The sequence below is a fragment of the Schistocerca gregaria genome, chromosome X (assembly GCF_023897955.1).
Source record: "Schistocerca gregaria isolate iqSchGreg1 chromosome X, iqSchGreg1.2, whole genome shotgun sequence".
NCBI classification, from domain to species: Eukaryota; Metazoa; Arthropoda; class Insecta; order Orthoptera; family Acrididae; genus Schistocerca; species Schistocerca gregaria.
The window spans coordinates 651995714-652019107 of NC_064931.1; the positions used below are offsets into that span (position 1 = coordinate 651995714).

The following is a 23394-nucleotide window of genomic DNA, read 5'->3' on the forward strand; positions in this document are numbered from 1 at the left end:
CATTTCTTTTTCTGATTTCTTACTTCGCCGAGTGTTTTCCACTGTTGCCTTTCTAATATAATTTGTGGAGTGCCCATTGCTCCTTAGAACATTTTCCATGTGTTGCATTTCGCGTTTGAGGTTCTGCGACTCATATATTCGTCCTGCTCGCGTTACTAGCGTATGAATCATGCCTCTTTTCTGGCTCGGGTGGTGGTTTGACAGTTTGTGCAGGTATCGGTCCGTGCGTGTCTGTTTTCGGTACACGCTATGTCCCAGGTTTTCGCCATCCCTTGTGACCAGCACATCTAGAACTGTTAGTTTTTTGTCCTTTTCTACTTCCATGGTACATTTTATGTTGGCCTGGAGGCTGTTGAAGTGCCTTAGGAAGTCACTGAGCTGTTCTTCACCATGGCTCCACAATATGAAAATGTCATCGACGAATCAATCCCACACCTTACGTTTACAAGTCGCCGAGTTCAGTGCCTGTGTTTCGAAATGTTCCATGAAGAAGTTGGCCACCACTGGAATGGCAACACCTTACAGCTGTTTGTAGAAATTGTCATTCAACGTGAAATAGCTCATGGTGAGACATACATGGAAGAGCTTTGTGATGTCTTGTGGGAAAATGGAACCGATGTGCTCCAGAGTGTAACTGAGTAAAACTTTCGTAAACAAATAAATAATATCAAAGCTGACCAGGATGTCGTTTAGTGCAAGTTTTAGTTTCTTCAGCTTCTCACAAGGGAACATCCCCATCGCACCCCCCTCAGATTTAGTTATAAGTAGGCACAGTGGATAGGCCTTGAAAAACTGAACACAGATCAATCGAGAAAACAGGAAAAAGTTGTATGGAACTATGTGTAGTCCATGTGCATGATAGGCAATATTAAGGAGAGTGTTAGGTCAAGAGGCCGTGGTCCCGTGGTTAGCGTGACCAATTAGAGTTTTTAGTTCAAATCTTTCCTCCGCTGAAAATTTTACTATCTTTATTTTCGCAAAGACATAATCTGTCCGTTCGTTCATTGAAGTCTCTGTTCACTGTAATAAGTTTAGTGTCTGTGTTTTGCTACCGCACCACAAAACCGTGCGATTAGTTGACGAAAGGACGTGTCTCCCCAATGGGAACCGAAAACATTAGATCGCAAGGTCATAGGTCAACCGATTCCTCCACAGGAAAACACGTCTGATATATTATATATGTCACTGGTGACGGCATGTGCGTCACATGACAGGAATATGTTGTCGACCCACCTAACTAGTACACTTGGCGAATGGGTAAAAAGATTCTTCCACCTTGCCCGATTTATGTAGGTTTTCTTGTGGATGTGATAATCACTCCCAAAAATTGATGAAAACATAAGAGTTTGTCATATAAACTGAAAAAAAGGTTAAACATTTCACTCGAGGGAAGAATTAAACCAAGGACTTCTCGTTCCGCAGCTTTTTTCTTTCTTTTTTCTTTTTTGTAACATAATATACTTTTATTTACAAAACAACAAATACAGTGATGAGTTTCGAAGGTACTTTCAATTTCTATTTCTGTTAGTTATCCAGTCTTTTTCTTTTCTTTCGAAGGTACTTTCAATTTCTATTTCTGTTAGTTATCCAGTCTTTTTCTTTTCTTTTCTGATATGTAAATTTTTTGCAATCGTCTGTTTCGTTATATGTTGTCCGTTTGCAGGTTGATTTACAATGTTGCACTGATTTGCAAGTCAGAGAAACAATAAGATTTCATTGTTTTCAGTTTTGTTTGCATTTTTGCTAATTTTATGGGTTGTTGATTCAGACACTTCTAAGTTCTTGACTTTAGGTAGTGTTATTGGTCTGGTGCTATTATGTGTGGCCTGTAACTATTTGTAGAGTTGTCTTATTGGCTAAGGCTTACATCTAGGAAACAATGGACAATGACAAATATATAGCGAGGTGTCAACGAGAGGGTGGTTGAGGGGAAGATAGAGATAGAGAGAGAGAGAGAAATAGAGAAATAGAGAGAGAGGGTGATAAGGAACACATTTGAGATATAATAAAAAACTCTGTGAGTGGACAAAACATATTCTACATAAGCTTAACATGATTTGATAGGAATTGCAGAGCGATATAATCTTTTGTTAGTGTACTCACATAGTCATCTTTGGCATAGCGAGAGATGTTTCACACATTTGTATGAACGCTACCTGGGTATGCGCATAGGTGAAGCTGTAGCACACATCTAATAATATTTACACTATATATATATATATATTCCATTTGAGACCACGATATTTTCGTCGTGTCGCACTGTTTTGCGTTGCAGACACTGTGGTTGAACTGCACAATTTTCACACCGCACTCACTTTTAAGACACAAAACACTTTTGGGGCGTTGGAGGGTCTCTGCTTGTGTTCCTCCCAGAGATCTGTGAGGAACTGCACTGCGTCCGTTTGCTTTTTCGCAATTATGCCGTGCGCTGTCAACGCGAACGTCCACATGGTCGCGACGCGTTTGGGTCGTGGGAAACATTTTGCAGCCGGGATCGTGAGGGCTGTAGCTTCTATAGTTCGGTGGTCCGCCCTGTTCATGTGTGCCACCATTTTTCTGCCTGTCTCCCATATCATCTGACTTGTCGGACATGTGAATCGGTGTTCCACGGTGTCGATCTCGTTGCACGATTCTCAGTACGGCGACTCGCGCATGCCGATGCGCGATAGACGCTCGTTCGTGGGTGTCTTGTTGTGTACGACTTTGTACCACGTGTCTCTAGCTTCTGGAGGTATGGCTTTCTCGGAGATATTCTTCCAGACTAGTGGCCAGTCGTGGCCTGGAAGATTCGTCTCTGTTCTGCTTCTGCCTTGTTTGCCTCTCAGTGCGCGATAGATTTTCGCTGCAGTTCTCACCTCTTTCACTGCTAGGGTGGATGTGATGTAGCTACTGTCCATTATTATTTGCTTCAAGTAGCACATCTTGAAGGGTATTCTACTGACGTCTACCGGCGCTTCCTCGGAATCAGGTCTGTGTTCCTTCAGTAGAGACGACGTGGTACAGTCTACACTTCTGTCCTCCATTTGTAGAGGTCGATGGAGCAACAGGACTGGGTCGAGGGCTACTGTGAATAATGCTATCGACAGTGGGCACCCTTGCCTCACAGATTTCCCTAGTTTTATTGGCGCAGATGTCCAGCCATTTACAGTAACTCGTGACGTGGCATTTGTTAACATGTTTTTATGACTTGAGAGAATTCGGGCCCAAAACCTAGTCTTGCCAAGGTCTTCAGCAGGTACCGGTGACGGATCCTGTCGAAGGCCTTTTGGAAGTCTGCGGAAATGATCGCTGCAGTCGCTCTGTTGGATGCGGCGTGGGCTATAACGTTTCTGTACGCGCAGACGGCGTCGAAGATGTTTCTGCCTAACACTGCACATGTCTGCCACGGGCTGATTGCCTTTGTGAGGGCGAGCTTCATATTTTCCGCGACGCATTTTGCTACTAGCTTGTAGTCCGCATTTAGGAGGGTAATTAGGCGGAAGTCTGTTAACGTTTTTGGCGCCTTAGTTTTCGGTATCAGAGTGATGGTCCCTTCCAGGAACGGAGGTGGTATCTCCTTCCCGTCCAGAACTTCGTTGACAGTTTCTGTTATTATTCCACCTACTTTGTCCCAGTAGGTGGCGTAGAATTCTGACGGTAATCCGTCCGCTCCTGGAGCTTTGCCGCTGGAGCAGGTTTTGAGGACGGTTCTGACTTCATCCTCTGACATGGCCTCCGTCAGCAAAGTGCGATCGGTGTTGTTCAGCCGTCTGCACGTTTCTTCTAGTTTTTTTGCTGTTTCTGCGTCGTCTGGTGCATCGCCCTTGAAGAGGTCAGAGAAGTGCTCTTCTATGTGACGCATCATGTCCCTCCTAGTTATCTTGCGGCCAGCTGCGTCGCTAAGCTCCCTTACAGTTCTGTTTTGTGCCCTCTCCCTCTCTCTATGCAGGTGGTGCAGTGTGGCAGGTTATCTTCAGTGGCGCCGCGTGTCTGGTTGTGGACGACAACGCGTTTCATTTGTTGACGCCTGATATTGAGTAGTCGCGCCTTCATTCCTCTGACTCGCGTGAGAAGCAGGACAGCTGAGCGCGTCCTTTAGACACTGCATGTAAAAGTCTGCTGTGCTCTTCCTCCAGAGAGCCTTCTCCGCACTGTGCCTTGTCAGCGTCTTCCTGATTTGTGGTTTCCCACATGCGACCCACCATTGAGTGGTGGACGGATATTGTTGTCGCGTCTGTAAACTTTCTTCTAGGATGAGCGCTATCTCCTGCTGTAGTTTGGCGTCACTTAGATGCTGCGTGTTAAATTTCCACTCTGATCTTCCTCCTGATATTTTATTCGTTGCCAGCTGGAGCTTGCAAGTGTAGGCACAGTGGTCGGAGAAGATTACAGGGCAGACTTCCACATGTGATACAGAGCCGGCCAACTCTCTGGTCACATAAATTCTGTCAAGCCTGCTTCTTCCGCGGTTGTGGAAGTACGTGAATTCTGTTGTGTTGGGGTATAATAGACGCCAAGAGTCGCGTAGATTCAGTTTTCTTATGAGTTCCTGCAGCTCCATGCACAGATTTGGTACTGGGACTTGACCTTCCGGAGCAGACACGCAGTTGAAATCGCCTCCCAGCACAACATTGCTGTTGTTGCGTGGAAGGAGCGCACAAATATCTTCATTTAAGAACTGGCTTCTGGCTCTTTTGTTTTCTGTGCCTGACGGCGCATAGATATTGGCAAAGTAGGTCCCAGCTATTTTGATCGGTATTCCGCGGCCGTCAGTCAGGGTCTTGATATCGTCTGTGTCGATTCCATTCCTCACCATTACGGCAGTTCCAGTTCTTGTTTCTGCGTCTATGTTCGTGAAGACGGTACTTGTTCCAAGTCCGTGGTGACGACTTCTTGTAACATAGCTACATCGGCAGCTCGGTGCTGCAGGAACTCCGTGAGGGCGTCTATCTTTACAACAGAATTCATTTTACTTATATTGCACGTGATGACGTTATAGCCAGAGCGTTGTTGCATTTAAGCGCTATGTGGAGGCGAGAGTTGAACTTGCTGCGGGCGGTCCGGCCGTAGAACTAGGTCCTCCGGTTCGGTGGCTTATTTCCGCGCATTTTCGGGCGAGATGCCCGACGCTCCCCCGTCGGATGTCTCCATTCTCTCGTCGTTTGAGCTTTGGATGCCGGTTGCGACTGCTCACTCGACTCTTTCGGTTCGTAGTCGGATTGTCTCAAGATGCGGGCGAGTTTCGTCACCTGCTGCTTGATGGCGATCACGCGTACCTCGGTGTACGATGTGGGCGTGGACTGTACGCTGGGCCCGGCCTGCTGGCTGTCGTGAATGACAGCCTCAGCTGACGGCTGGGCGGGCGCGGCGGCGCGCGGCACCTTCACCCGCCGGGTGGCGGGGGACAAGCCGGGTGCTGGGGCTGCGTCGGTCTCCACGCTAACCACGGGACCACGGCGCTCCTTGATATTGCCTGTCTTGCGCATGGACTACTCAGTTTGTTTATTTTGCTTATTTTTTCATAGTTCCACACTTCTTCCTATTTTCTCGATCGATCTGTGTTCAGTTTTTCAAAGCCTATCCACTGTGCCAACTTATAACTAAATCTGACGGGGGTGCGATGGGGAGGTTTCCTTGTCAGTGAAATGTCCTGAGTGCTTTATGTATGTGTCGGTCTTCCCCACGTGCAGCTGGAGCAGAGAGGCCAAGTGTTTGGCCAGTTTATACGTCGGTGAGCCAGGAGTGCAACACTCGGTCTTAGTGGATCGTTGTTCTTATGGATCTTACGTAATCCATACACCAGTAAAATCATCAGACGAACGTCGGCCGAAGAACCCGAGACAGAAGCAAATAGGCAGTTTGTCAACAAGTGGCCACGAAAGAAGTAGTAGTAGATCTCTTTTTACAAGAATATATGACATGTAGAAGTATTTACAAATTTAGTTCAATTAAAATAAGCTAATTCGTATACTCATATATTTACAGACTTCTAGTTAGAGACAATCTATAGATTTACCTCTGGTATACAATACTTTTTATACAAATAACTTATTAAATAATGTAATGTCACGTTGCTCACTCATATCTCACTCGTAGTCACTGCACACACTATACACACATCGTATCATAACACCACTCACTACACACACACACACACACACACACACACACACACACACTGGTGATCTCTGGGCCATTTTCTGCACCACAACTTTCCATTTGCTATCCTGAAAAACTGTGTCAGCATCCCTCCGTAATGAGTGAGATATTGAGCTTAGGAAGAGGAAGAGGTGTTAGTATTGTGCTATGCATAGCTTGGCGGTAAGTATTTCTAAAAAAGAAAAAAAGAAGAAAAAAACATAAAGGATGTTATATGGAATGATGGATATTTTATAATCATTATTATTATTATTTATTTGTATAACTTTTTTATGAAATCCCTACTCTGTTTTAGTTAAGTAATCCTTCAATGTATAAAATGTATTGCAGCACAGATACTTTTTAGCTGTCTTTTTAAATAAGTGTATTTTTGCAATTCCTCTAATCTCTTTTGGTAATTAATGGTATAGTTTTATTCCTTGGTAGAAAATGCTGTTTTGAGTTTTATTTTTATTTTTTCTTGGTAAATGTAAGTTGGGTCTATCTCTTGTTGGATGGTCATGGACAGAGCCGTTTGTGCAGTAATTACCAATGTTATTTTTGATGTATACAACTGACTCGTAAATGTATTCATATGGAGTTAAAATCTCCAGTGTTCTGTAAAGATCTTTACAGTGGGCTCGACTAGTATTTTTTGTTATTATTCTCATGGCTCTTTTCAGGAGTTTGATTGCGTTCATATTCTGTGCATTTTTTCCCCAAAAAAGAATTCCATAGCTAAGAATTGAGTGTACATATGAATAATATGTAACTAAAAGACACTGCATGTGACATACTGATGATAGGATTCTAAGAGCATAACATGCTGATGACATTCTGTTTGCAAGTACCTTTGAGAGTTCACACCACTTCAACTGAGAATCAATATTCCTTCCTAGAAATTTTGCATTTGTTACACAGTCTACATTTAATTTAACATTGTCATTTTTCCTCTTCAAACTGAAATTCATGGCAATAGTATTCTTTATGCTCAATCTCATTTTATTACTTATTGCCCAATCATAAACTTCCTTGACAGTTTCGCCGGCCGCGGTGGTCTCGCGGTTCTAGGCACTCAGTCCGGAACCGCGCGACTGCTACGGTCGCAGGTTCGAGTCCTGCCTCGGGCATGGATGTGTGTGATGTCCTTAGGTTAGTTAGGTTTAAGTAGTTCTAGGTTCTAGGCGACTGATGACCACAGATGTTAACTCCCATAGTGCTCAGAGCCATTTGAACCATTTGAACCTTGACAGTTTCATTTACTTTCTCGGCAAGGAGTTCTCTTGTTTTCTCAGTTACTATAATACTGCTGTCTTCAGTGAAGAGGATTTTTTCACCATGAGTAACACTACTGGGAAAGTCATTGATGTATGTCAGGAACAGTATTGGCCCTAATATGCTACCTAGCGGAACCCCTATATTAATGTATTTTGGTTCTAGTAAGTGTTTTACTAAATGTTTAGATCTATTGGAAGTATGTGTTATCTGTACTCTTTGTACCCTATCTGTTAGGTATGATCGAAATCAGTCGTTAGCTACCCCTCTTATTCCTAATGCTTCTAATTTATTTAATAGAATCTTATGGTCGTCTGTATCAATCGCCTTAGAAAGATCGAAAAATATACCTGTGACACACTCACCTTTATCAAGAGCATCCAGTACAACTTTTGTGAATCCTACTATGGCTGACTCTGTATTTTTGCCACTCTGGAAACCAAACTGTGATTCGCTTAATAGATTGTATTTATTCAGGTAATTCATTAATCTGTCTTTCATAATTGCTTCTATTATTTTTGAGAATGCTGAGAGCAGGGAAATGGGCCAGTAATTTTCTATGTCTTCTGCATTACCCTTCTAAAACAAAGGTACAACTCTTGCCTGCTTTAACTGCTCTGAAAATGTCCCTGATGTGACGGATTCATTTATTACATTTGTTAAGGGGCCTTGTATAATCTCCTTGCATTATTTGAGTACATACATTGGTACTTCATCTAAGACTACTGACTTTTTATTTTTTAGTTTTTGAGTTGTTTTACTGACTTCATTCTCTGTGGTTGGAAGTAACATCATTGTATTTATTGCAACATTATTTGCAGGTGTTATATAAGCCTTAACAATTTTCTATTAAGCCTCTACAGGGAGGAGATTTGCAGATTGTACGGACGCCTTCACCAACATCGGAAGAAGAAAGCGCGATTGATGTCCTCCCTCGCCTTCCTTTTTCGGTGCAGAGATGAAGATGCTACACTGAAATTCTTGAAATGTACGCGCCTATTCACCACCGCCCAAGCACATCGTATCTGTGACGGAATGGAATGAGCTTTTCTTCGTGAGTGAATTCATATACCACGCAGAGACTTGGCATGAACGGATCAGGAATTTTAGATATGTTCTATCAACCAAGTAGCACAGTGCATGGAGACGACTGGGACAGGATCGACAGCATCACTCACAGGAGCATGCAGAACGAACTCGAGCGCTGCACTGAGCGACAGAAGAAGAAGTTTGAAAGATGCCGGAAGCAGGCTGACAAGGCAATTCCTGACATGTAACGCATAGTGGTCAACCTCACTAAACGACAATTGACCGAAGAGGAGGTGTCTGTTCTTCAAAAAGGAGGGAATTTCGCTACCATCCCGAGAACTATAGCTATGGAGGACATCATTGTTGACACCGAAGCGGCCATTCGGACCCTTCCTTGTGAAAGGGCAGAGGAAATACGCACTGAAACAGCCAGGACACTGCGTCGAGCTAAACCACCAGCTTGCAGTCTGAAGAAAGAAGAGGTACAAGCTATTAAGAATCTCAGCGTCGACAAGAGTATATTGGTACTGCCTGCTGAAAAGGGGAATGCGACCCCCATAATGAAGACCGAAGATTATAAGCAAAAGATCCGAGACCTATTAGATCCGACGACGTACCGAAAAGTAAGCGCAGATCCGACGCAGCGTATCACACAGAATACGAATCGGTTAATCAAGGCGTCTTCTCTGCCGGCCGACATACAGAGAAACCTGCGCAACACAGAAGCCCTACCACCTCGGCTGTATGGATTATCTAAGACCCATAAGAACAACGTTCCACTGAGACCGATTGTTAGCGCTCCTGGCTCGCCGACGAATAAACTGGCCAAACACTTGGCCTCTCTGCTCCAGCTGCACATGGGGAAGACCGACACATACATAAAGCACACGGGACATTTTACTCAGATGCTGAAGAAAGTAAAACTTGCACTAAACGACATCCTGGTCAGCTCTGATATTGTTTCTTTGCTTCCGAAAGTGTTACTCAGTTACACTCTGGAGCACATCGGTTCCATTTTCCCACAAGACATCACAACGCTCTTCCATGCATGTCTTACCACGAGCTATTTCACGTGGAATGGCAATTTCTGCAAACAGCTATACGGCGTTACCATGGGTAGTCCTCTTAGTCCAATGGTGACCAACTTCTTCATGGAACATTTCGAAACACAGACACTGGACTCGGCGACTTGCAAACGTAAGATGTGGTACAGATACGTCGATGATACTTTCGTTGTGTGGAGCCATGGTGAAGAACAGCTCGGTGGATTCCTAAGGCACTTGAACAGCCTCCAGGCCAACATAAAATTTACCATGGAAGTAGAAAAGGACAAAAAACTAACAGTTCTAGATGTGCTGGTCACAAGGGATGGCGAAAACCTGGGACATAGCGTGTACCGAAAACACACGCACCGACCGATACCTGCACAAACTATCAAACCACCACCCGAGCCAGAAAAGAGGACAGATTCATACGCTAGTAACGCGAGCAGGACGAATATGTGAGCCGCAGCACCTCAAACGCGAAATGCAACACATGGAAAATGTTCTGAGGAGCAAAGTGTACTCCACAAATTATATTAGAAGTGTAACAAAGGAAAACACTCGGCGAAGTAAGAAACCAGTAAAAGAAATGTTGGGTACGGCCTTTCTTCCACACACTCCCAGAGTGACGGATAGAATCGGCCGTATATTGCACAAACACGGCGTAAAAACAATATTCAAACCGACAAAGAAGATCAAAGAATGTCTTAGACCGGCAAAGGACAAAAGAGACCCTCTTGCAATGTCGGGAATATACCACTTACCATACACATGCGGAAACGTTTATGTCTGAATGACTGGACGATGAATCAACACCAGGATCAACGAACATAAGCGACACTGCAGGTTGGGGCAGGTGGAGAAATCGGTGGTGGCAGAGCGCGCGCTAAGTGAGACCGACAATGTAATAAAATTCACCGACGGGAGAGCTGCATCAAACCAGTCTCAGGACTGAAGACAACAACAACAACAATGGAAGTTCTGGCTGTAGAGAAGCACTATCATACCCATTTGTTCAGAGGAGCTGTAGAAATACACAAACACAGGAATAGCTTCAACAAGAAAGAAGAATGACTTAAGGTAAACGGATCTTGGCTTCCCGTACTGCAGCGAACGACCCACGCAGATAGCAAGAGGAGAACCGCACCGAAAATGACTGCAGAGAAGACCTCAAACGTTGGCGAGCCAGGTACATATCGTCTGCGGCCGTGAACTCGGCTCTAGTTCACCACCGGCAATGCAGGGTAAAACTTTGACAATGCCAGTCACTCGTGCTGGCGAAACATCAGTAAAATTATCAGACGAACGTCGGCCGAAGAACCCAAGACAGAATCAAATAGGTAGTTTGTCAGTGTGAAAGTAGCTGTGAATGACATACTCCAACTGACAGTTTAGCTCAGCCTCTAAATAATAATACAGTGAACAGTAAATTTTGATAAGTGTCAACAGTTATAGCGTTTTTTTTTCTTCAAATTTTTGTTTTGCTGTGTAATGGAGAAATGCAGTGTTGGGTAAGTAACTATATCAGTTGTCATTTATTAAACTATGACAAACAAAAAGGATGTTTCGGTATGCCATGGGTGCACACATTAGTCTTCGCTACTGGTCAATTTGTTACCACAACCACATTTTCTGCTTTCAAATTCATTATATTTGCCAACTTACAAACAAATTTTCACTTAACCTTGACCAGAAACTGTGCTATAGATCAATCTGTTACCGCAACCAAGATTTTGGGTTTCCAGTCTGTACGTTTAGTCTAAAAAGGCCGAACAATCTATTGAAGACCTGTCTGAAAATAATTTAACTCTCTGAAAACTGAAAATGGAAGAAAGTGTCAAGTTAACAACCATTTTTCTTCACCATTGGTGTGTTTTATTGAAAAAGCATGTCTTTTTCAGAAGCTTTGTCAAGACTCATTCAAGAAACATAAATAATCAAATAAGAAACACCTCAAATTCTAACGGTAGAATAGCAGAAAATTTTTATCACAGGGCTACAAAGTGAAACCAGGACAGAAACCTAGTACATCCTGCAGGAAACAACTGACTGAAATTAAAAAAATTGATGAGTGTGGTGTTGAAGTTATATTAAATGCCAAAGATGAGATAGTGGATGATGCTGGATTATCACCTGATGTACTCCAGTAACAGAAAAGTACTGTCACTTGCAAGCTTAACGCTTCATTCAGTGAAACTGGATGTTTCTCTAGAAACTGCATGCCCTTGGTGAACATAGCAAGTTCTGCTATGGCAAATAAAAGCTAAAGAGAGTACCGTACATGAAAATGTAAAACGAAAAACTCAAACTGTTCTCGAATTTGATTAACGATCTGAGGAAAGAAATGATTAGGAAATGGGTGTGGGGGAATAATCTAAATATATGGACAAACTTGCTCATTTAATTAGAAGTGAATTACGCGCTACATCGCAAAACAAACAGATTAGGGTGCTGACAGATCCAGTTGCCCTAAACTGGTCTTGGAGTAATCGAGATTTTCAATGTCTCTGATTCTTCTGTTCATAAAGCTAAAACACTATTGAAAGAGCATAACTTGATCACAGATGGGAGGGGGGAGGGGAATTGAGTTGTGAAACTAATGAATTGGTAGAAATGTTTTGTAAGAATGATGAACAGTCCAGAATTTTGCATGGTATGAAGGATGTTTAGGAATAAATATATACGAGTGAAAACTATAGATTTTATATAATCTTCGTCAGATTGGAACATTCTGACTTAAAAACCCATATTTCAAAATTTTGTTCTCTGTGACCTAAGTGGTCTGTTTTGACTGGTGCCAGTAGGACACACGTACTCTGCATATGCACAATACCACAAAAGATTATTTTATTGATTCATGGGGCTGGTCTTGGAGGGAATAACCAAGAACTTACGTCATATTGTCTGTGAATGAGCAGGTAGGAGATGTATGGCGAGGCATTGTGACAAGCGTCCATCAAAACGGAAGGCACCCATACAATACCATAAAACGATCCAGTTTCGACTCTGTTAAAAACCTGCATATTACTGATTTTTAAATCATTTTCTTGAAAGAAAATTACACGAATACACTATTCTCTTTTACCTCAGAAGTGAGGGAACAGAGGAGGCAGTGGCATGAATGCCCCCTGGCCCCGATGTGCTGGCACCCTTGATCAAACGAAAATCTTATAATTTTTTACAATCACAATTTGAGGACATTGATGTACAGTATTGTGTCAATATTTGGGTACTGGAGCCCAGTTGGGAAGTTCATCGATAAGTTAGTGGGGCAGCTGAACAAGTTAATACCCCAGTCATACATAGCCAAGTCACAAGTCTTATTTTTTAGAACTTTAAACGGAATGACCTCTTCAAACACAGTATTCATTTCAATGGATTTCGGTGAAAACTATACTTACATAATTCAAGTGGTTCAAGGTTACCAAAGCGTGGAGCGAACTGCCTCCGGCTACAACACATATGGTATATATACATTTATAAAAAATTCCAGTACAATGATTCTTGACATTTGTGGATACTTCTAGAATGTACTCGAACCGAATATAGAAATTAAAATTTTACAAAGGAGGCGAGTTTGGAAATCACAACCCTCAATGCAACAGTCTAGTATCATAACCGCTACTCCATTGTTAACGTGCTGCAGAACTTCTTCTGCGACACTGCTCCAGTTCCGTCCTCCTAGTCCGGGAACGATTCATCGGTCCTACATACTCCGACTCCCGATGACTGATGTTCGCCCTGACGGTGATCTTCATAGAACTTCCTTTGTTGATACGCTCTTCGACACCTTTCCGCTTGTTGCCTGTCGCTGGAGCTTCGAATTTACCCTGGGTTGCTGGATCCTTAAAGGGCTTCATTCAAGGGACGTGGACCGAATCTCTGGTCTTTCGTCATCTTGTGTCGGGGTCGAAATCTTCAACTTCATAAGTAACACCAGACAACTGTTTTACAACCTTATAAGGTCCAAAGTAGCGCCTGCGAAGCCTCTCAGAGAGACCAACCTTCCGAAGAGGAGTGGAGATCCAGATGACGTCACCAGGCTGGTAGACAACAGGGCGGTAGCTCGCGTCATACCTTCGGCGATAGTTTTCTTGAGAGAGGAGCGTGCGGAGTCGAGCTAACTGCCGAGCTTCCTCAACTCTGGTTAACTCCTTGCCGATGTAGTCGTCGTCCACATCAGGATGTAACGGAAACACAGTGGCCGTTGTTGTAGTCGCCTCACGCACATGCACCAGGAAAAATGGCGTAAATTCCTATGGTGTCTTGTTTGGCGGTGTTGTAGACAAACGTCACGAAAGGTAGCACCTCATCCCAGTTGCTCTGCTCAACACTGACGAACATTGATAGCATGACGGCCAAGGTCTTACTTATTAAGGTATTCAGTAAGCCGGTTAGTTTGTGCATGGTGGGCAGTCGTCATGTGACGAGTAATGTAGCACCGACGGCTTATCTCTGTCACAAGATTCGATTGAAAAACTTTTCCTCGACCCGTAATTAACGACCTTGAAGCACCGTGTTTTCATACAGTGTCTTCCACGATGAATTTGGCTACCTCGAATGCTTCAGCTGCTCTGAGGAGGTCAATCCCAACATGGTGGAAAGGTTTTTCGGCTGGTGGAATTGGTATGAGTCGGCCAGTTGGTTTCTAAGGAACTGCCTTTCTCCCCTGGCACTCTCGACAGGGCGACACGTAGCGACGGACATTGGTAAATAAACCTGGCCAGAAAAATCTCTTGCGGATCCTATCGTATGTCTTAATAAGTCCTAAATGTCCGGCCTCAGGTGATTCATGGAATTTCAGTAGAACACCTAAGCACATGTGTTTAGGAGTCACTGGTACCCACCTCTTTCTAAACGGATCAATGTTTTTCTTGCAAAGTAATCCATTAACTACCTCAAATTAGCCTTCCACATCCTCTGATCGATTTAAGGCAAGCACAATTTGAGATATCTTGGCGTCCTTCTTCTGCTCAGCAGAGAGATCCTGGAGCGCAGCGAGACAGTCACCAACTTCATCAAAGTCTTGATGGACTTGCACAGGGTCTCTTGAGAGACAGTCGGAATCTTGGTGTTTTCTTCCACTTTTGTACACTATGGTAATGTCGTACTCTTGGAGACGTAGTGCCCACCTGGCGAGTCGTCCTGTTGGATCCTTAAGAACTGTCAACCAAAAAAGTGAATGATGGTATGTAACAACTGCGAATGGCCTTCCATAGACATACTGTCAAAATTTGCACATGGCCCAGATCACTGTAAGACATTCTCTTTCTTCAGTTAAGTAGTGTCTCTCAGCTTTTGTAAGTGTCTTAGAAGCATAAGCTATAACCTCTTCTCCATCCGAAATTTGCACCAGAACAGCACCGATCCCATACCCACTGGCATCTGTGTGTAGTTCTGTAGGTGCTCTCTCATCACACAGACCAAGTACAGGGTCAGTCGTCAGAGTTTGTTGCAGCACACCGAAAGAATCTTGGTGAGCACCATCCCAGATAAATTTAGCATCGGCTTTTAACAACACTTGGAGTGGCCTGGCTTTGATACAAAAGTCTTTGATAAAACTACAGTAATAAGAACACAATCCGAGGAAGCTTATGGGGCATTACACAAACCAAACGGCATTACCTTAAACTCATACAGGCCTGCAGGGGTGATGAATGCAGTTTTCTTACGATCAGACTCATCTACTACGATTTCCCAGTATCCCGAGTACATGTGCATGGTTGAGAAAAACTTAGCCCCTTTCAGACAATCTAGTGTATCGTCAATTCGTGGAAGAGGATAAACTTTTAGTTATCTTATTAAGCTTCCTGTAATAAACACAAAAACGCCAACTGCTATCCTTCTTCCTGACGAGCACTTCTGGTGAAGACCATGGTCTCTACGAAGGCTGAATGACGTCATTCTTCATCATTTTCTCTACCTCTCCGATAATTATTCGACGTTCTGTTGCTGACACATGGTATGCTCTCTGGCTTATTGGTTCCGGTGCTAATCCGGTGCTTCACCGTCGATTTGTCTAATTTGCTCATCACCTGTGGATTGAAGCATTCAGAGAACTCTTGAAGAATGGCAAGAAGCTTATTCTGTTGTTCCTTGATGAAATCTGGTGATAGTCGAGCTATAAGATTTTGTCTCGTAGTGGTAGCGCTAATTTTGCCCACAGACTCAGCATGATAAATTTCTATGACGCTCAGCTGTTCGGCAATTAACAGCTCAGCGTTTGCTATGCACATGTAGCTTGGAAGGGTCTGCAGTTCTCGGCGACAGTTAGCTATACACAATTCACCAAATCTGTTCTTAAACGAGACAACGGAGGCTGCGATGACCAAGTTATTCTTCAGTGGTATGCTTCTCTCACATTCCACTACAAGATCCATGGGTTGATGCATGGCAAGAGAAATGACACTTACCCTTCTAGCGCTGACTGCAGGAATGATCACTTCATCCAGCACACATAGTGTGCACACACTCTGATGCACAGTATCTCATCTCGTCTAGCACAATCTTTGAGTGACCACAATTTATAATTGCCTAAGAAGCTTTCAAAAAGTCCCACTCTTGTAAGACGATAAATTGTAAGGGCTGTGTATGGCCACTTATTCCCACACGAATGACACCTCTTCCTGTAGGTTTTACATATTTCCCATTAGCCACCTTCAGCAGAGATGTTTTGTTGTCGGCAAATACGGTTTTCTGCAATTGGCGACGGTACTTCTCCGAAATGACTGAATATGATGGTCCAAAGTCCACAAGAGGTTGAGCTGGTCGGCTATTCATGAGGATATTGACGTAGTTTCCTATCATTTTTGTAGTGATCAACGGCAGAAGATTTTTCTCTTCGGCGGTCTCACCTCCAAGGAAGGTCGCACCGTTTAGTATTCCAGTTTGCGGCGACTAGGTGATCGGCTGGCGCTCTTAATCGGCGATGGAGACCTTGATCGGTGTGTTGGGGAGCGCCCTCTCCAGCGGCTAGCTTGCGGCGATGGTCACCTACGTCGTCCTGCAGCCACATCTTCTTGTTCATCTTCGTCGTCCCGGAGTTGGCGTCGGCTAAGATCGGTCTGCTGTCTTCTGGCGCTGGCGTCATCAAATATCCATATGTCTCGGTCGTTCGCAGTCGAAACCTACTGGTTGGTTATCCTGGGTCCTCTAGACGTCAGTCTTCTTTGGTGCCCAAACAGGTTCCTTATGCGGCATTGTAGGAATGTAACTTTTCCTGGGTCTCGACTTTTTCATCGTTTTAAATGGAAATGAAGGACGAGAGATTGGGTTCAATGTCTGTTCCACTTCCTCCCTTATGACCTATTGAATTGTCTCGGTTTATTGCTCACCGTGCATTCCAAGTGCCTTCCTTTTTGATGCATTGTCTCTATATACTGGCACCATTTTATGAAGTCGTCTGCTGTCGAAACCTTCTTCAGGAATAGGGCTTGATAAATGTCCTCAACAACGACCTTCATGAGATGTCCAACCTTATCTTCCTGCTTCATTGTAGGATCCACTATTTTACACAGCTCCAAGACGTCTTGAATGTAGGATGCTGTAGTTTTTCCTGGACGCTGTGCCCTGCACTTCAATTTATCTTCAGCCTTGCACTTCTGTCATTGTGTGTCGCGGAAATACTTGCGCAGTTCCACCTGGAATACTTCGCAGCTTGTGAACTTCTCCTATTTTATCTCATACAGTGCTCTCCAAGTAGAAAATACGTTAGCCAAACACACGGCGTCATCCCATTCGTTGAATTTGGCTATAGGCCCATATACCTTCAGCCACATGTTTGGAACTTGGCCATCGTCGCCACCGAACCTGGCAGGCTGTCTCATGTTGTGGCACACAGTTGCTGTCATCGTAGCGCCCTCTTCTTCTGTCTGTGATAGATTGCGATCTGATTAATATGTCTCGAACTCTGGTTTCTAGCCACGCAATCGGAGGTTCTGTCGGGGCCTGATGGGAGCCCCTGTGTCGTCAATAATCTGCGTTATCACAAGGTCCAGTACCCAGCACCTCCATCAGAATAAAGTCACGAAGGAAAAGGTGTAATTAGACGTATGTCGAACACTATCTTCACTTAACGAAGGTTTATTCAGCACTTGCACATACAAGAGCGTTGAGCAAACTGCCTCTGGCCAGAACACATACGGTGTATATACAGTTACAGAACATTCCACTACAATGATTCTAGACATTTGTGCATACTTCTAGAATGCACTCAAAACGAATACAGAAATTAAAATTGTGTAGTTGAGGTGAGTTTTAAACATACAACAGTGTAGTATGATAACCACTACACCACCGTGACTGTGCTACTCAGCTTCTACTGCGACAATATACAGGGTATTACAAAAAGGTACGGCCAAACTTTCGAGAAACATTCCTCACACACAAAGAAAGAAAATACACTCATGGAAATTGAAATAAGAACACCGTGAATTCATTGTCCCAGGAAGGGGAAACTTTATTGACACATTCCTGGGGTCAGATACATCACATGATCACACTGACAGAACCACAGGCATATAGACACAGGCAACAGAGCATGCACAATGTCGGCACTAGTACAGTGTATATCCACCTTTCGCAGCAATGCAGGCTGCTATTCTCCCATGGAGACGATCGTAGAGATGCTGGATGTAGTCCTGTGGAACGGCTTGCCATGCCATTTCCACCAGGAGCAACAGTGTCCGTAATTTGCTGGGAAGTGGCGGTGCGGTCCCCTACGGCACTGCGTAGGATCCTACGGTGTTGGCGTGCATCCGTGCGTCGTTGCGGTCCGGTCCCAGGTCGACGGGCACGTGCACCTTCCGCCGACCACTGGCGACAACATCGATGTACTGTAGAGACCTCACGCCCCACGTGTTGAGCAACTCGGCGGTACGTCGACCCGGCCTCCCGCATGCCCACTATACGCCCTCGCTCAAAGTCCGTCAACTGCACATACGGTTCACGTCCACGCTGTCGCGGCATGCTACCAGTGTTAAAGACTGCGATGGAGCTCCGTATGCCACGGCAAACTGGCTGACACTGACGGCGGCGGTGCACAAATGCTGCGCAGCTAGCGCCATTCGACGGCCAACACCGCGGTTCCTGGTGTGTCCGCTGTGTCGTGCGTGTCATCATTGCTTGTACAGCCCTCTCGCAGTGTCAGGAGCAAGTATGGTGGGTCTGACACACCGGTGTCAATGTGTTCTTTTTTCCATTTCCAGGAGTGTATGTTATGTGGACATGTGTCCGGAAATGCTTACTTTCCATGTTAGAGCTTATTTTATTACTTCTCTTCAAATCACATTAATCATGGAATGGAAACACACAGCAACAGACCGTACCAGCGTGACTTCAAACACTTTGTTACAGGAAATGTTCAAAATGTCCTCCGTTAGCGAGGATACATGCATCCACCCTCCGTCGCATGGAATCCCTGACGCGCTGACGCAGCCCTGGAGAATGGCGTATTGTATCACAGCGGTCCACAATACGAGCACGAAGAGTCTCTACATCTGTTACCGGGGTTGCGCAGACAAGAGCTTTCAAATGCACCCATAAATGAAAGTCAAGAGGGTTGAGGTCAGGAGAGCGTGGAGGCCATGGAATTGGTCCGCCTCTACCAATCCATCGGTCACCGAATCTGTTGTTGAGTAGCGTACGAACACTTCGACTGAAATGTGTAGGAGCTCCATCGTGCATGAACCACATGTTGTGTCGTACTTGTAAAGGCACATGTTCTAGCAGCACAGGTAGACTATCCCGTATGAAATCATGATAACGTGCCCCATTGAGCGAAGGTGGAAGAACATGGGACCCAATCAAGACATCACCAACCATGCCTACCCAAACGATCACAGAGAATCTGTGTTGATGACGTGATGCACAATTGCGTGCGGATTCTCGTCAGCCCACACACGTTGATTGTGAAAATTTACAATGTGATCACGTTGGAATGAAGCCTCATCCGTAAAGAGAACATTTGCACTGAAATGAGGATTGACACAATGTTGGATGAACCATTCGCAGAAGTGTACCCGTGAAGGCCAATCAGTTGCTGATAGTGCCTGCACACGCTGTACATGGTACAGAAACAACTGGTTCTCCTGTAGCACTCTCCATACAGTGACGTGGTCAACGTTACCTTGTACAGCAGCAACTTCTCTGACGCTGACATTAGGGTTATCGTCAACCTTTTTGTAACACCCTGTATACAGAGGCACAAATTCAAACGTTCTTCTGTATGAGACTACATTGGGTTAACATAGAAAAAATTGTTTTTGTAGAAATTCATTTAGTGTGTAAAAGCAGTGATCAATCACAATTTAGATTTGAAGTGGGAATGGAAATGAGCCTTTGGCGTCATTGGCCGGGAGGCCCCTTGCGGGGCAGAACCTGCTGCCTTGGTGCTGGTCTTACTACATTGGGCAACCCGCACGCCAGATGGGGATGAAATGATGATGAAGACAGCACGACACCCAGTCCTGATCGTAGAAAATCCCCAACCCAGCCGGGAAGGAACCCGGGCCTGTAGGATGGCAATCTGTCATGCTGATCACTCAGCTATATTGGGAGGGGGGGGGGGGTTGGTTTGAAGTGACCCACGTTCTGTACGTGTTTAATGCTATCTGGTAAGACATTGTATAGTTTGATACTATGGTGGATAAGATGGTTTTGAAATAACTTTGTGTTATCACTTTGAACAGATATATCCCATTTATTTCTTGTATCGTAGCTGTGTATTGTTTGATTTTGAGTGATGAGTGGTCTTATGGCGTGTAAGTTGTGTTTTAAATACATTATATTTTCAATTATCTATATATACAAGGAAGGAGCAGGATCATCCTTTTTTGAAATGATGGTCTACATGATTTGTGATTATGTACCCCTTCCATCATTATTATAATTTTTAAAAACTTTGAATGTTTTGATGGCATTTCCAGAATTTCGCCAGAACAGATCCCATACCATAGGTGAGATTGTTCGACTGCGTAACATCCACACTGAAGAGTGTTGTCGATAGTACAGTTTTTTAATGTATGCAACACAAAACAAGAAGTACTTAATTTTTTTGTTCATTTGTTCAATATGTGGTTTCCATTTCAGGTTGTCTTGTAGATGAAGTCCAAGAAATTTCGTACAGGCTGTTTAGGTAATTGTCTGTCCATATAGCTCTAGACGGGATGATATCAGATTTTTTGTTTGTGCTGTATGTATATCCTTAGCTACAGTTTTTCCAGTGTTTATTATGAAGTCATTGATAACAAAGTAACATGTTAGCCTGTCAGTGGCTTCACTTATGCTTTTATTCTGAATTTCCTGTTATTAGAACGCTTGTATCATCAGAAAATTGAAATATTTTAGTGCTGCCATTGCTTACATTTAGGTCATTTACATAGAGTATGAACAGAACAGGACCCATTACTAATCCTTGTGGCACACTATATTTAACAGTTAGTAGTTTGGAATTATATTTCCTAATGACATTATCCCTTTCCTGATCTATTTCCACATATTGTTCCCTGCTCTTAAGACAAGAGCTAAGCCAGTTGTTAGCTGTCTACCTCTGATGCCAAGAGTTTGTAGATTGTGCAGCAATTTGTCATGAGTTATGGTGTCAAATGCCTTTGACAAATTTAAAAATATGCCCATGGTAAATTGTTTGGTATCTAATGCTAACAGCGCCTCAAACAGAAAGGAGTGAACTCTGATTAGTTTGAACACTTTGCTCTAAATCCGTGTTAAGATTCTGACATAATGTCATTATCCTCTAAGGAGTCTGTTAGTGTCTTATTAAAGAGCCATTCTAATATTTTTGAGAAAACAGACAAAAGAGCTAATGGTCTGTAGTTGGAAATATCATCATTGTTTCCTTTCTTGTACAATGGCTTTACTTTTGCTGTGTGTGTTTGTGTTTGGATTTCGCCATGAAAGCTATTTAATAACATCTCAGGCCACTAGACTAAGCTACCGGACGGAGAGCAGTGTTATTTGTCAACAATGCCACTGTTTTGCAAATTTTATAAAGAGATATGTCTGGAAGTGGAAGATGTTGTTATGATCAATACATGCAATATTGTGGAAATAGGGATGTACATCCATTTATTGAAGTATAGCAGCATAGAAGGAAAAGATATTACTTTCACAAATTACCCATCGTCATATACAGTCAATCAATAAACTGATCAGGGTTGGAAAAGTAGAACCTGTTTTTGCAAGCAGGGTCGAGAAAGAAAAAGGTTACATTTATCTGAGCAATCAATGTTTATCCCCAGAAGACAATGAGAAGGCAAAAGCTGTAAATTCAGCTCTTTGGGATGTCAGAGTGCTATTGCAGTACGAAACAGATAAACAACTTGAAGAGCTCTATCAAGAAACTGCATCGCACTTTGAGGATAAAGTGAAGAAGGAACTATCTCTTATGCTCTCTTCAAACAGGCAGTACTGGATGCATCAACACTGTTAGAATGTGTTCTAGATGAACAAACGAGAGAATTAGTTCTAAACAACATCAAGAGGAAGTTAACGTCATAGATAGTGAAGATTTGAGTAGACACTGACGTTACCTTATATGGTTATGAAGGAACAGATGAAGCGAAAGCAGCTCTCTGAGCTGGCTTGGCTTGTTCGATGGAAGAACTAACATTAAAAATTAATCTTACTGTACTTCCACTTATTGTTACGAAAGTATCAACACCTGAAAAATAGGCTGGTTTAAAAGCATTAACTAGTGTAATCAAAGAAATTGAAGAGACTATAACAAATACAGAAGTAGTATTCGCAATTCAGATAGCTGCTAAGGCAGTACTATAACACATGAAGCAGAACTGGCAAGGCAGATGAAGTATGCTGAAGCAGAAATTGTAGGAGGTGCAGGAAACGATGCAGTGATGAGGAAGAAATGCAGGTGTTCAGTGGTGAGCACGAAGAAAGTGATGATTCTGATGTGAGGAGCAAGATATCATGGATAGGAATACTGGCAAGACTGCAATCAAATCAGACCCACAGCAACCCCCTCAACACTTGGCGACATACAATATTAGTCCAGAGACAAGTTTTTCAGATGCAGCAACAGTATCTACAGTTCAAAGTAGGAACTCTAGAAATGGGAAAGTTTCCACCTTTTGGACCAAATACCTGCATCTAAGTTCAAATAACTTATTGGTTTGCTGCAGGGTGACGTCATCGAACACCGCCGATATTTCGACAGAAGCTCACCCTGCCATTCTCAAGGCACGAATGCAATGAGGAAGAAATGTGCAAGGAAATTTAATACCTCGGTTCACAGAGGAGAAACAAGGAAGATATCACACACAGAACAAGTGTCAACACAAACAAAGGTAACCAACATCAGAAATATCGATAGTTACTATTAACCAACAAGCGAGGTAGCACTAATTCTGTCCCTCTGTTTTATGATGAGAGACAGAGCTGGATTCCAGGCAGCATTTAAACAAAATCCACCATCTCTGTTAATAAGATTGCTTGATAGTTTGATTTCCACAGCTTCCATAATAACACCAACCCAATAGCTGGACTTGCAAGCCAGAATCTCCATGTTGCTGTATTCCATAGGATGACCAGTGTCAAGGCAATGTTCTGCAATAGCGGATTTGCTCGACTGTTTTAAGCGTGTGTGACGCTTGTGTTCAATACACCGGTCTTCCACAATACTGATTGTCTGACCAATATATGACATGCCACAACTGCAAGGAATACGATAGACCCCAGCCTTAGGCAAACGAATATCATCTTTTACGGACGACGACAGGGCCTTAATCTTAGGAGGTGGCCGAAAAACACATTTCACATCATATTTCCGCAATATACGGCCAATCCTGTTGGAAATGCTTCCTGCATAAGGCAAAAAGGCCGTAGACTTAGGTGCCACTTCGTTGCTATCGTCACTCACTCGTTGCACATAAGACTGATAGCAAATGCATGTTTG

General features: G+C 43.5%; 1 pseudogene; it reads left to right on the plus strand.

Moving 5' to 3' along the window:
• Window positions 1-21446: 21446 nt before the first annotated feature.
• Window positions 21447-22593, plus strand: LOC126298256 (eukaryotic translation initiation factor 2 subunit 1-like; annotated as a pseudogene).
• The last annotated feature ends 801 nt before the right edge of the window (window positions 22594-23394 follow it).